The sequence below is a fragment of the Alligator sinensis genome, unplaced genomic scaffold, assembly GCF_000455745.1.
Source record: "Alligator sinensis unplaced genomic scaffold, ASM45574v1 scaffold131_1, whole genome shotgun sequence".
Lineage (NCBI taxonomy): Eukaryota > Metazoa > Chordata > Crocodylia > Alligatoridae > Alligator > Alligator sinensis.
The window spans coordinates 4,360,900-4,370,173 of record NW_005841830.1 but is presented as its reverse complement, the minus strand read 5'-3'; positions in this window follow the sequence as shown (position 1 = coordinate 4,370,173).

Sequence of the window (9,274 nt, the reverse complement as noted above, 5' to 3'; positions counted from 1 at the left end):
CGATGGCGGGGGGGGGGGGGGGGGAGCGGGAGGCCACATCCCCCCCGCCCCAACTAAGGTGGCACCAGTTGCCCATGGAGTGAGCTATTCATCTTGAACTGCCTCACAACAAAGTACAAAGAAAAGGGAATCAAACTCTCCCTTGCATTTGTACAGCCCAATATAACCACCCAGGTTTAGATAGGCAACAATATTATTTTGTAGCACAAAGTTATATAAAGAGCCAATTCAATCTGGGTAATTTCTAATTACAGGTAGGGATGGCCATAAAGGAATGAATTATGTGATGCACATCCTTTTTTTTTCATCAGTCCTCTGGGATGAGGTCTGTGAAAGAGCTTGAGTACAGTGGAACAGGTTGGGAGGGAATGTGCCTAGCTAGTCCTTTAAACCTCCTTGTCACAGTGGATGGCACCGCAGATGATCTTCACTGGGAAGCTTTAAGTGTGTAGGTGGTTAAGCAGAAAGGAGAAGTAGGGTGTAAATCAATGGTTCTCATCCTTTTTAGAGTCAAGGCACCCCTGAATAGACTTGAGGCACCTTTCGGAGAATGCCAGTTCTTAGTTTCCATTCTTTTTTGACTACAGAAAAATAATAACACATTTTTTTCTGCTGCAAAGAACTAAGAAAGACCACAACTATGGATTTCTATTTAACATCTCTGAGTTTATCTTGTGAATCATATTTGCATACCTAGCAGAGCTAACATTGTGGCTAGGGACAGAAATTACACATAAACTGATATAAATGATTGGAAACTGGTTCAAATCTGTAACAACAGAAGTTCAGTGCACATTAACTGCTTTTAAAATGGCTGAAACTGGTTTACGATAAACCTGGATGGATGTAGTATCAGACTTAACTGATTTAGGTTAAATCAGTTTATTGAACGGTCCCAGATCCCCTCCATATTCAGGTTAACTCACAGTCCCCCAGCATCCCAGGATGCTTTGCACCATCTCTGCAAACCCTCCCTCACAGGGTGGACAGGCTAGACTTGGCCCAAGCTGTCTGCTCTAATGCCCCCCAGCTTCTGACCTGGGGCACTGCAGGCATGTGGCTATATTTCCAGAATCAAAAGTGAATGTCGTTTCACTTGCTTATTGGTTCAATCTACGTACTTTAGAATAATTGTGAAGATTGACTCCATTCAGGCTCAGGCTTTTTGACTGTCTGTACTTAGCCTGTGTGTCACCCCGTGGCACTCTTAGAAGGATCTCAAGGCACCCCAGGGTGCCTTGGCACCCTGGTTGAGAATCACTGGTGTGGATTCATAGCTCTTCAAATTCATCCAGCCCCTGTAACTATAGAAATGCAATAGTCCATAAGAGGGAGGAAGGCTGGTTCCCATCACCTTTTCCAAACCTGAGTGGAAATCTCCTGAACATAGCTAGTTTATTTGGGTTAAGTCCAAGGTTTTGCCCCTGCAGAAGGGGTCTAAGGAAGGTCCTAAGGGAAGCTACTCTTTGGCAGCCTTGAGGAAAATCTTGAAAGCACTGGTAGGGTGAAATGAAAGGGAAGCCAGGCATTCACTAAGCTGGAAGACACAACAGCTGTGTTACGTTTTTAAATTATATTTAAATTAAAACAGCACTGAAGAGCTTGAAGTGTCTTGAAAGAGGAGCCAAATTACTCAGTACAAAGGGAGCTAGAAGCTGCAAGTTTTCACAAAGGGAATGCAAACATAAAAAGCTGACATGCGCTTGGCTTCTATAAGAGCTTCCCTCCCCCTTCCAACAAGGCAATAAGCCAGGAAGAAGCTGGTGATCAAAGGTTGGTCAGTGCCCCTAGTATGTTTAGTTATGGGAAACTATTGAGAGCATTGACACCACAGCCAAGAACAAGCATGACTTGGTGCTATATGTATTTAAACAAATGCAGAGGTAACAGATTTCAAGGGTTCTAAGCAGAATCAGCTTGTCTGATACTTAACACAGCGATGAGACAACACACTGTTATTGGCAGCTTTGCAGGCATTCATCTAAAGACTCAACGGGAATGCAGATTTAGCAACCTTCTCACCTCCAGGAAAGGGGCAGGGGAGGGGAAAGCTTGCACTTAATGCTGCCTTTGTTGTGCCAGCTGCTTGATAAGCAGAGGACTTTAGTTTCTAGGTTTATCAGTTCAACATAATTGTAGAGCACTAAATATGCTTTAAGAAACCTTGTCTTAAGGTTCACCGTAAGTCAAACTGACATTACCGTGAATTTTACTCTCTGATTTATTCTCAGAGTTCTCTCACATTCCACAAATATGGAGCATCCCCTCACTTCTGAAAATCATTCATGTATCCTATGAAAAATCACGTAACTGAGGTCACAGAAAAGGTTATTTATACTAAGGGAAGGACTACGGGAAGCACATAAATACTTACATTTCCTGCATGATTCATGCAGGAAATGCATCTCTATGCAGCATGCATCATTACTGCAACAGTCTCTATATGGGATTGCCTCAAAGACTGTTTGAAAGCTGCACCTTTTGTAGTATGCAGCAGCACACCTTATGTCAGGGGTGGATTACCATGGGGCACCTCAGTGGCTGCGCCTGTACTCTACCCTTATCCCATGAGCCACTGGGGACCTCAGCTGGCGGCTCCTCAATGGAGCCGTTGCCATGGGCGTGTTTGTGGCAAGCTTCACAGACACCCCAGTTTTCTGCCCCTTCTGTGGGCAGAGGGAGACCCTGGTGCACATGACACTCAAGTGTGCCAGGCTGCAGCCCCTCCACCTCCACCACCTCCTCCTGAGTTTCTGATTGAACTTCACCCCCCCCACCTTTTTATTTTTGGGTACCCCATCCACAGCCCCACCAAGTCCCGGGACCTCCTGGTCAACCTCCTCCTGGTCCTGGCCATGTGGGCCTTGTACATGACCAGGAAGGAGGCTCTGGCTGGGAAGATGTCTGGAGACTGTGGGGCTGCTTTCCTCTCTCTTGTCCATGCACATTTCTGGGCAGAGCGCCACTGGGAGGCATCCAGCAGCTCCTTGGTTGCCTTTGAGGACTGGTGGGTGCGGCCCAGGGGCTCTGCTCAGGTTAGCCCTCAGGCACACTTATTTTCATGATTTGACCTTTGACCCACACAAGACTCCTATCCTATTTTTTTCATTAGTTGTCCCAAGAATTTAGTTGTTCCATTCGTCCATTAGCCTCTGTAAAAAGGAGCTACTAGTTAGTCAGGTGGGCCTTGCCCATGGTAATCAGATGGACAAATAGACAGGGGTGGATTGCCAAAAGCACATAATTCCAGTGCTCCAGAGCTTACACAGGCTGGCTCCCAATCACTTTCTGGGTGTGATTTAAGGTGCTGGTTTTAACCTATAAGGCCCTGTCTGGTTTGGGTGCTTTAGGGACTACCTTACACCCTGTCCCTTGCAGTCCCCAGTGTCAGCCAAGAGCAACTTCCTGCAAGTTCCATCAATAGAGCCACGTACATGATCAGAGGTCAGGAAAACAGACCTTATGATGAGAGGCTGAGAGCCATGGGACTCTTCAGCCTGGAAAAGCACAGGTTCAGGGGTGATCTGGTGGCCACCTATAAGTTTATCAGGGGTGTTCACCAGGATCTGGGGGAACATCTGTTCACCAGAGCACCCCAAGGGATGACAAGATCGAATGGTCACAAACTCCTCTATGACCATTTCAGGCTGGATAGAAGGAAGAACTTCTTTACTGTCCGAGCCCCCAAGGTTTGGAATAGACTGCCGCCGGAGGTGGTTCAAGCACCTACTTTGAACGCCTTCAAGAGACATTTGGATGTCTATCTTGCTGGGGTCCTATGACCCCTGCTGACTTCCTGCCCTTTGGGCAGGGGGCTGGACTCGATCTTCCGAGGTCCCTTCCAGTCCTAATGTCTATAAATACCCTGAGTCAGCTTGATGCTAGTACATGGGAGGTCAGTCTCAGCAGTCGCTCCTCAGCTCTGGAATTCCCTCTCTCTTGAGGCCTGCCAGAGGCCAGCCTGGACATCTTTTGGAAGCCCTGTAAAACCTTCCAATTTGGGCAGGAATTTAGCAAACTAATTTAGGCCGAGATATTATTAAAGGGAGAGGAAGAGGAGGTTCTGTTTTATGTTGATGTTTTTGTTTCCCTATTAACTTGCTTTGCTCTCTTGTTCATTCTCCTGTTTCGTAAGTTGTTCTCTTCCCTTATTTTACCTTCCCTGAGCCTTTATTGGGAAGGGCAGCATATAAATCAAGTCATGTAAATATATTTTGATGTCACTCATTTTGTGTCTTGGCTACGCATTCTGTTCCACTTATGGACTTTGTCAGGTTGAGAAGTACACCCTAACCTGAGTAGTTGGGTAGAATGTGAAATAACTGTTCCTGTTTAAGGGTGGTAGGCATTTCTCGGGGGGTTGAGTGCCCTCAGCTCTTCAGTGGAAATTGAGGATACTCAATGCCAGCATCATGCAAGATCAAGCCCTAGAGGAATATTTTATCGTTGTCTTACTGAAAATCCCATCAATTCATTTATAGGACTATATGAAAAATGAGATTATTATTCCCATTTTATCCAGTTACCAAAATTCTGGGACTAGTTTTGTTTGCATATTGTTATGGCACCAGGTAACTCCATTTTATGCATGTACCATAATGCCAGACAATAACATGAGGCCATGGAATAAAAAGGCAAGGAAAATGGCAATATTTATCCATGCATCTGGTGTAAGTGTGCAGAAATGAAGCTGGAGAGCTATAAGGAAAAATAAAACTGCACCATTGTTAAAATCACGGGTGTAAGAGCAAATAAAGTCTTTCTTCCCTGGGCTAAGGAATGTTATGCCCTTTCAAGAGTAACTCCTTTGAGTAATCAAGATCTGAATATGACCCAAAGTTTCTGTGTGTGATAACGAAGTGAAGGCAATGAAGTAATAACGTGTTTTTACTCTTTGTGACTGGAATTCATAACTCTTATATAGAGGTCCAGAGAGCCCTCTCAAAATTTCAGACTACAAACTCGGACTTTAGAGGAGCATAGACTTCACATGTACTCTCTGCACACGGTTGACTTTCAGAAAATGAGTTAGAATGGAATATCCTGCATTTAAGTTAATGAATGTAACACTGGTGGCTAAAATTCTAGAGAATTGCTATCCAATGTACTTTATAAGCTTTTTTTCCGTTTTAAATAAATGAAATACCTATTCTTCCAGCGCATGCAATTATTTATCACATTGAAAGAAATACACTGTGCTTTGAAAAGGAATTTAACCAAATGGAGTGTGAGTACATATGTGTGAGTGTTGTATATTGGTTTAGCTAAGACTTTCTCCAAAGAGACCCTACTGATTTAGGATACATTGTAAAATATACCTTTTTCTGAGCCCAACAAAACATACAAGAACGACTGAAGTCTATTTCTTTTCTTCTTAGCAATTGATATTCTGGTTGAAGTTCTGAGGATATTTTTGTCTAGTCTTTCATTCCACTAAATGTCGTAGAACACTATATTCATCAGTATGCAGAAGATATTAGATAATTTATACTTAATGGAAAACTCAAAGTATCACATATTATTTAAAACCCTGTTTGGTAGCAATACCCACCTATACAGAGCTTTACTGGCTTTAAGACAGATATCCATCATTTGTCTTCATAGGGCTCTGTACAGATGCAGAGGTCTGCCTGTTGGGAGTTCATTGTTGGATCAGTACCTAGATAAAGGGGATATAAATAAAAGTTTGTTGGATGCAACTGAGTAATTACAGAGCTCTACAGACATCTCTAGCCAAAATGGTATACACAAAGAAATGAAATGAAAGTGGAAAAGTTTGCTCTTTTTTCATACCTAAGTAAAGAAAAAACTTTTTTACCTGGTTCTTCTCCTGTTGTCAGTTCTAGCTATTTAAACTGAATTTGGAAAGCAGCAATAAAGAAGTTGGGGAAAAGGATAATGTTCTAACTTGCCTTTCTAGATTTACCTGGTTTCTCTGTGAAGTTTATCCTTGTTATCAACAACTTGTTCTGTCACAAACAGGAGACCTTAAGTCAATGGGCTCAGTTAATCACAGGTATAATTGTAGTGGAACCCTTAGAATTACAACAGGATGACTTTGCCCCTTTTGGATTTAAGATCCTCATTTTACTGTTGTGTGCACAGCAGAACTGCAAATTAAGCTGTCGCTTTTACTAAATTTAACCACTCCAGTGGTTATGTTGAGTACATGTTGCTTTCACTGGGTTATTATGCATTTTTAGTTGTGGTATGTGATAAGATGAAGACTGCAGAGAGTCAGGTCCTTGAAGGTTCTGACTCACCCTCCAAAATTACTGTTGCTTTAGAGTCTGCCTTTTTCTCTAGGCCTGTTAGCTCCCCGTGTTTTTGCTGGTACTAGTAATGGCTTTTGTTTATATGGCTGCTGTACAACACCATGATTAGTGTCCTATGAGATTTCTACAAAACAGCATCTAAGGTCCAAACCAGCACCTATTAAAGTCAGCTGAAGGATTCCCATTGTCTTCAATAGGCATTATATTAGGTCCTAAAACTGGTGAAGTCAAATTTAAAAAGAAAAGGATTTTTTTTCTAGATTCTTTCAATAATACCTTTTTATATATTAGTTTCAGTATAAGGATCTATTATGTAAGTTACAGGACAAGCTTTAGGCTCCCTGCTACCAAGGAAAAAATCCTGGATGGTAATCACTCCAGTTATGTATGCCACAGGAACAAGATCCCTGTAGGAGGTCAAAAACCCAGCAGATACTTACAATTCAGTCCAAATAGGTCTTTAGAGATCAACACTAAAAATCTTACAGTGCATTCCATTTGCCTAATAGGCAGTCAATAAAGAAGTGGAGCGGGAAGTAGTCAAGCTCTCTCTATCACATTTTTTTATGGCATAAATCATCATAACGCCTAGGCTAGGGACAGAAGTTACACATAAACTGGTTTAAATGACCAGAAGCTGGTAACAGAAACTGAAACCTGTAACAGAACAGAAACTCAGTGCACATAAACCAGCTTCAAAATGGCCGAAACTGGTTTAAGATAAACCTGGCTGAATAAAGTATCAGACTTAACTGATTTGGGTCAAACCAGTTAAAGAAACTTCTGTCCCAGACCCCTTCCTGGTTCAAGTTAAATCACAGCCCCCCAGCATCCCAGTATGCTTTCCAGCCCTAGGCTGGGCTGTCTGCTCCAACAGCGAAGGGTTGGCCCTGCCCCTCTGCTCCCTAGCTGGAGCAGTGAGGGCTGGCTGACAAGGTGGGGGGGGAGAAGCCTGGCTGAGGGATGCAGCTGTGGGGGGGGACCCCGGCTGTGGTCTGGTGCCAGGAAGGGGGTTTAAACACTCCTTTCCCCATTCAAACTTACTGCTGGCTGCAACTGTGGACTACAAATCCCAGAGGCTCCTGGAAGCAGGAAGAAGTGATGAGCAACCCTGCAGAGTCCTGCTGCTGTAATTCTGGACTGCAAATCCCAGAGACCTTGGGGGCAGCATGAAGAGGAAGTGAACAGACAGCCAGAGAGCTATGCTCTAGTGCTTCCCAGCTTCTGGCTTGAGCTACTGCAGGCATGTGGCTGCATTTCCTGAATCAAAGGTTAGATGTCTATTCGCTTCTCTTTCAATTTAATCTGTACAGTTTAGACTAACTTGCAAAGACTGAATCAATTTAGCCTCAGGCTTTTGACTGTCTGTACTTATCCCTTAGCCTCTGCTAGTCCCTCACAAAAACACCAGCCTTCTGCACCAGATCTCTGTGGTTGTTTAGCCTCTTAAGTAACCTATGACCAGTGCATTGAAAAAGTTCCAACCACAGCATCCCAAAGGCACAAAGACTGGAGGATAAATACTAACATTGACATCAACTGTAGTCACTAAGAGAGGGTCTTTCATTTCGTATTTTATTCTTCAATTTGAGTTCTAAACCCTGCCATCCTAATTTAGGCAACACTTCTGCTTCACTGTGTGTCAGTGAGATGAAGGAAAATAGCATTCCACTTCTGTTCTTTCTCCTACTGAAACTTCAGTTCAGATGTGTTGTTGTTGTTGCTGTCCTTGTTCTTGTGTATTAAAAATTGAATTCCCATTTGCAACATGCTATATGGAGTAGTGACCAGTACTCTTGGTTCTACATGCTTCTGTGTTTTTCCAGCACATACACCTTTATCATGGGACTTCCCCTTCCTCCCAGGAATCTGTGGGTAATTAATTAACAGATTGCTCACAGATGTTCACAAGCAGCTACAATGTGGATGGCCTTTACCCAGTAAGGAATATGTTGATTTTTTTTTAACACTCCTCCAGACTCTACAATGCAGGAGTCTCCATGGAATGGAGAGGGTCTGAGGGCTGCTCTCACTCCAAGAAACTAATTGGAAGGTCACATATGGACACAGACTGGTTGATCCAAGGATTAACTGAAGTGAAGGAAGGAGTTAAACTGTCTGCTGGAGGATCACATAAAAATAAATTTGCTGGGGGAAGAGGGGCAGAGAAGAGGGCAAGAGAAAAGGAGAGGAAGGCAGGTTAAGAGTTAGGCTCTTTTTCTGTTGGGGGAACAGAACTTTATGGTTTTTCATAACTTTTATTTTTAAGGAGCTTGCCCATCCTAGAATGAAAGGTCTTTGCTTTGTTGTGGTTATTGATCTCAATTATTTCAGGAGCAGCTGAGCAAACTGTCTGCACGAGCTGGGCTTGATATGAGAGACCCTGATGTTTCACCAGCTTCAAACAATATTATCTGTAGATAGGACTTAGCCAAGCTTTGGGTCCATTTACTGCCTTAGTTTCTCTTCTCAGATGGTCATGCACCAGGTCTCTGTATAATTAGGCTGCTGAGATGATTTTGCCTTCTTGGCTAAGCCACAGAAGTCGTCCACTGTTTCCAGAGACAAAGTCCAAATGGAAATTCAGAACCTATTCAGTAGTTTGCCCCAGACTTCTACCAGGCATAGAATTCCTTCTCAGGAGCTCTCTAATCCCTGGATATCTTGAGCCTTTTAGTCTGGACTAAATTCCATCATCTCTCCCTTCCTTCCTGGAAGAAGTGGCTGGATCTTTCAGGATGATGGCCTGGGGAAAAAATAAATCACACACTTTCCTTACCAGTTCCCAGGTCCTAGAAACCTCTATCTTTAAGCTTATTATCCCATAACTCCTACTACCCCAATGACTCAATTCTTGATTTTGTGATTTTCATGGAAATCACGAAAAAGTTGGTTTCCAGGATCACTGCGAAAACTGGTGTTTCCCACAATTTTGTGTGAAATCACCAGGAAAAAAATTACTTAAATAAAATGCTGGATTGGCAGTGGCTAATGCAGCC